Raw genomic sequence first — 6499 nt, 5'->3', positions numbered from 1 at the left:
TAATGGAGCTCACTAACTGATCCTTAAGGTATTAGTGCTTTGACACACGTGGGAAACAAATATAAATATAATGAAAGGTGGTATTTTTCTATTATTTGTTGCTCATTGAATTGAAACTGGGGAAAACTGATATTAAAAATTGGAGGAACTTGTGACAATTCCATAGATGCATTTCACATGGGGAATTTGCTAAAAAATGTGCCTTGGAGTACAATTTTTGAAAGGGCCAATAAATTAGCTGAGGTGAAAAATTAAAAAATAAAAGGAAAGAAGCTAGGTTCCATTACCCAGTACTCTAGCAGATTTATTGGGAAGTCACCCTTTCAGCTAGTGTTTTTATAACGTAAATGAATTACAAGTAAACATCATATTTGTATGTGACTTTTCATGGAAGCAATGTTTCAAAGTGATTCATTATTTATTACACACTCTGTGCTATACAGGCTATCCATCCAGCTGTTAGAAGTAATGAGAACAAGAAAAAGACCTTGTGGGCTTTAGCAGGAGTAACTTTCAAACAATATAAAAGGAAGAGATTTACCTACAAAACTGAAACTTTTATCAATGAATGAGAGGTTCTTCTGAAACTCAGCAACGCTTCCAGCTTGCCTCCTCTCTAACTCAGTGCTTCAATACAGTGGTTTGTGTTTATGTACTGGCTTAACCAGTATTTATAGTTAGGCTGTACTGGTTTAATTGGTCTCTACCTCTCTTCTTGGGAAAAAAAAGCCAAATGCACATACTTCTCTTTAGAATTAATTTTTATTTGCTTTGCTTTTCCATTTTTTGCTTTGCTTTTTTCTTTTTTTCTTTTTTATTTTTTAAACTATTTTTTTTTTAATTTACAGACTGGCTTTGGGCTTTTATCCCAAGAAATATAAACTAGCATGAAGAATTACGGTAGCATTTATAATAACAAAATAATTACCAAATGGTTGGTTATTTTCAATTCTTATGCGCATAAGAATTATTATAGATCAATTAAATGAATTTAAAATAAAATCCTCTCACTAAAATTCACACCAAAATTTCACTGGCTTTCCAGTGAAACTATTATTTTTACTTTTGTTTTGCTCTTCCCCACCACTGCCTCCTGCAGTTTAGGGAAGCGGACGCGGGCAGGCTCCGGGGGCATCAGCACCATGGACAGAAGCCGCGGTGCCGGCGGCGCTCAGCGCCGGCGCACGGGAGCGTCTAAAGGCTCCCGGAGATCCGAGCCTGACTGTCTGAAACACCTTTAGCCTGCAGCAGAGCCTGATCAGTTTTAATCACCCAAATAACCCGTGTGTTGGGAGCAAGGAGGGAAAGATTATCTTGTGTGAAGGTCTCATAAGTTCCAAGACCTTAGAAAACACTGCAATAAAAAAAAAAAAAAGAAACAAATCGTGCTTTTCCACCTAAATAAACTACTTTGACACTGTTAACTCTTTGATGTAAGGACTGTATTTTTATGTTTGTTTGTTTATTTGTTTTGGGTGTTTTGTGGGGTTTGTTTGTTTGTTTTTAATAGTGTCAAGCATATTGCAGATACTCTTATAACATAAGGGACTCATCTTTGAAAATAATGGTCTAAGTGATATTAATTATGATGCCCCTACTTGTTAAGTAGCAATCATTAAACTATTATGGACTAAATAGCTTCTAGTGAAATATACAGAGCATTTTGTTCTCCTCCTCCCTTCCAGTGGAGAAAATGGAGAGTGGGCATTCTCACTGGGCAGTGGGACTTCCACACAACAGATATGTGAAAGCATATGTGGGATATGACACTGAATTTATTTTTAAAAGCCTCCCAAAACCCACCAAAATCCTGTCAAAGATTTTAATTTCTCTCTATTCTAATCTAAGGAATGACTTGGAGAATAATTAAATTATCCATTGAGTTGAAAGCCTGTATCAAACTCAGGTACTGTGGTGGCAGTAGATAGTGTCTGTAGCTCAACCATACCAATCTAAACAAAAAATATGAAAACTTCTTACTTAACTTCAGAGACATCTTCATGTGACTTAATCATTCCAGACTCCCTTAATGGTCAGTGAATTGTGTGCTCACTTGAAGTGAAAGATGCAGGTCCCCTCAATCTTTGAAGACATTTACTAAGGACAAGGTGGTCTTATTGCTGTGATCTTATTATTTTCTAGTGGCTAAAGGGGATCACTGAGGCAACTGCTTCAGAAGTAGACTTATCCACTGCAGGTGCCTGTTTTTATCTAGAAAAAGCCCTCAAAGGCTGACACTGAGCAAGCAACTGGGCAAGCATCAGGAATGTCTTTTGGAGGATTAAATATCGGGGGGTGGGGAGGCTGCTGGGAAGCTCCACACAAGTCATTTGCCTGGAGGATTTGCCATCAGATGATAGATAGTACCTGACTTGTTAGAACACTTCCAGTCTTACTGAAATACAACCAAATGACAAAAACCTGCAGATTAAACTTCCTCTGCATGAATTTTAGATCTCAAATATAAGCCTCTGTCAAGAGTATTACAAATGAGACCATAACTGATTTAGCTTTGCATTCTCCTCACTGTCTTGGATGCTGCTTATATTTCTTTAGTTTATTCAGTTTTTCAGCATCCCTTCCATTAAACATTTCAGCAACAAAAAAAAAAAAAAAAAAAAAAAAAAAAAAAAAAAGTGAAATTATTCAAAGAGATGCCAAAAGCTGAAATATGTTTTAATTCAAATGCCTTTTTTTTTCTTTGTATATAATACAGAGTGATTATAATATTGAAATAGAGTAATAGAGTAAAAGGTGGAGATAAAGTTTACATTACAGGATCAGGTCATTAAAAGAAAAGTATATAAAACTCCCTCTTTTGTACTTGGGGTCTGCTCTGAATGAAACCTCTTCTTCCTATAAGTCCAATGAAAATCAGATGAAGAAGATATTAATGCCATATTGTCCTCTTGAGTCTGCAGATAGCTGAAGCAACAGTTCTGCTTCAGGAAATAGGAAGGATGATCTAAACTCATCCAAAGAGCTGGATGACTAATAAAGACTGGTGGTAAAGGCTAAAATTGTGTTACCCAGTTTTAGGCATCTGATAGATCTACTTGAGCCAAAACCTGAGATTTTCCTTGACTACACAGCCAAGGAAAAGGGGTGTTTTCTTCTGGACATGGATGTGAGTATGTACTAGATTCCTCTGTCTCCTTCACTCTGCTAGGAAATTTTGTATTATTAAGCTCTTTCTATAGGCACTTTCACTTACTGCCAGAGTTATATGGTATGGTCTCCTTTTCAGCCTCTCTCTGTGCCTCTCCATCCACATTAGTGAATGAAAAATTATCCCAATAAATTCCTCTCCTCTCCTCTCCTCTCCTCTCCTCTCCTCTCCTCTCCTCTCCTCTCCTCTCCTCTCCTCTCCTCTCCTCTCCTCTCCTCTCCTCTCCTCTCCTCTCCTCTCCTCTCCTCTCCTCTCCTCTCCTCTCCTCTCCTCTCCTCTCCTCTCCTCTCCTCTCCTCTCCTCTCCTCTCCTCTCCTCTCCTCTCCTCTCCTCTCCTCTCCTCTCCTCTCCTCTCCTCTCCTCTCCTCTCCTCTCCTCTCCTCTCCTCTCCTCTCCTCTCCTCTCCTCTCCAGGAAGATGCACATTGCCATGTGGGGCACAGAGAATGGAAGGAATCCCTCCTCACACTGGCATGCTTCCATTTTGGTTCTGGCTTTGCTCCCATGTGCTGTTAGGCTAGAGAAAAGGCAGACGTAACATGCCTGGGTCATTAGTGTCAGATATGTGCCAATCCCTTACCAATTTTCTGAGTCAATAGGGAACAGCAACCACTGCCCCCAGCATCCCAACCTGTGGTGTGTGGAGGTGACACCAAACCATGAGTGCTGCCTGAGCAGGCACATGCTCTGGGCTGCAGTCCAGCACACACCCTCACAGCTCAAGAGGATACTCAGTAAAGTCTATTGCAAACAAATTTGAGTTTTCAGGAATAAAGTGGCAATACAATTGTAAATCATTTTTAAAGTGTCAAAGAAGTGGGAGTTGAATGATTTTTAATACTTTTTATTACTTTCTGTGCATTTAGTGGTAACTACAATAAAAATACGGTTTTGCTTTATTTACTTTTTATTTATTTTTTATACCAAAGACAAACACAATCTTAGCATTTTCAGATTCAAATAAAGCTAGACTGTGGAACTAAACTGCTGAAGTATGACCCCATGGGAAAAGAAAATAAATGGATCTAACCATGAACACAACATTTTTTGGAAAAGGCTTTTGAAAAGCAAAATCACTGTCAGCAGGTAAATTGCTTTGTATGGATCAGACACTGACTTCAGTTCTCTGTCCCTCTCCCAACAGTTTTTCCCCTTTTTCATCACAAAGGACTACATGGAAAGTGTGTCTCGTTAAATGATCTGAGAAAGGCAGAAAAGGGGAAAGGACAAGATCATTTCACTTGTATAGATGAGCAGACAGAGAAACAATAACAAGGCAATCAATTGAGCAAACAGAGGCTGTGGCAGTAACACAAATGATTGTCATTCTCAAAATCTGAGGCACAAATAAATTAAGGGGAGATATTAATCACAATGTAATTCTTAACAAATAGGTTTGCTTATAGAAGGACTTTTATTCATGCTTATAAAATACAAAAACACTAAACAAAAAAATCAATAATCTTTTTAGTCTGTGTCAGATTTGTAAATCTGATCAGACCTCTTTTTTCTCATTTAATTACAATTTAAGACTAGATCTCCCCCTGCTCTAAATTGCCATGCTTCCAAGACATTCATGATACTTTGTTGATGTGCATTATCTGATGTTTGGGCTCTTTGTAGTGGTAGTGAAGATATGAAAATGAAGTATGGAGTTAAAAATCTATTTCTGTTCAAGCTATGAACACAGCCTGGGAAATGCAAACTGTCCTGCAGCACATGAAGATATCAGGAGCAAGTACCCAGCACATAAGAAAGCATATACATATTATAGTGTAGTCTTATTTGTAAAGGGGCATTTACAAGATGTCATTTAGACTGGATTCCATTCTGGTTTAGAGTTTAACATCTGAATTAGAAGGAATTCTCTTAACAACAACAAAAACAAGAACAAAAACTTCGCATGTACCTCTTAGATTTGTTTTTTTCAGTGTATATTTAATACACAGATCTGGTGAAATTAAAATCAGCTGATCACCTAATTATTTGACTGCAATCTGGAAAATGTACTGAGTAAGAAATCTTCAAGAATGCCTTTTGAGATTGAGTTTCTGGCATCCATAGGTTTAAAAATTAATGGAATCACAGAACAGTTTAGTTTTGAAGGGACCATATAGATCTTCCAGTTCCAGCCCTCTTGCCCTGGACAGGGACACTCCCACTAGACCATGTTGCTCAATGCCCCATCCAGCTTCACTTTGAACACTTCCAGGGTGGGGGTATCCACAGCTTCTCTGGGAAGTACCTGGCTCCAGTACCTCACCACTCTCTGAGTAAAGAATTTCATCCTAACATCGAATATACACCTCTCTTCTACTATGATCCATCTCCTCTGGGTAATGACATGTTTGAGAAGAAGGAGCTAATGAGAAATATTGTAGTGTTGATTTTAGAGCAGTTTTGACAAGAAAGGATAGCAGGTGCACCTGAAAGCTTCTTTTAAATTTAAAAAATCACATTGAATTTGAGCTTTTTAGCAGCTTCTCCTTTCTAAAGGCATTTTATTCTGAAAAGCTGAGCACACTCCCATTAACAATATGTTCAGTCAAGAGCATCTGGGGAAATATATTTGTTGTATTAGAAAACCTACATAAATATTCCCACATTTACTGTGTGGGATAACACATAGCAGCTGAATTGTAAAACCTCATGCTTTGCAGAATACAGTCCATCAGAAGAGATGTGTTTTGGTTCATCTGAGAGAGAGATGCCTATAAATCACCAGGTAATAGGAATTGTCAGAAAAAGCTCTGCTCAGCAGCACAGGAATGAAGGCACAGAGGAGAGTTTGGTGGGTGAGAATGTTACCTGCCCACCTGTCACTCCTTCCCTGTGTCCCCATAACCATATGCTCCAGATTTTAATTTCCTGTCCCAGGCAGGACATCTTATCTCTGTCTTCATTTAATCTGCCTTAAATGCCTTTGCCTCATTTAAATCACCTTTGCCTCAAACAGAAGAGGTCCCCATCTCTCTCCTACCACCCGTTTCTCTGAGCAGGCTGCCCAGATGCTTTATTTACTGGCACCCCACCCTAAACTGCTCATCTATTAATAAGTGTGATCTCACATCCCCCAAAATCCTTGCTGCTTTTCTGTCAGGGACAAACAATGCTCATCATGGGTGAAAATTAATGTTTCAATATTGTAAAATGAATCCCTAATGAAGTTTCAGACCTTGGAGATTGTGAGCAGCACAAGTGGATAGTGTGTGACGCTGGATCTGATTGTATATCTGTTGTATATTAATGGAGGTGGGAAGCTGCTAGGACACTTGTGATTGTTTTCCAGCTCAGCAAATGTAGATACTTTCCAAACTCCATGAGGATAATT

This window comes from Lonchura striata, chromosome 2 (genome assembly GCF_046129695.1).
Source record: "Lonchura striata isolate bLonStr1 chromosome 2, bLonStr1.mat, whole genome shotgun sequence".
NCBI classification, from domain to species: Eukaryota; Metazoa; Chordata; class Aves; order Passeriformes; family Estrildidae; genus Lonchura; species Lonchura striata.
This window is presented reverse-complemented; position numbering follows the sequence as displayed.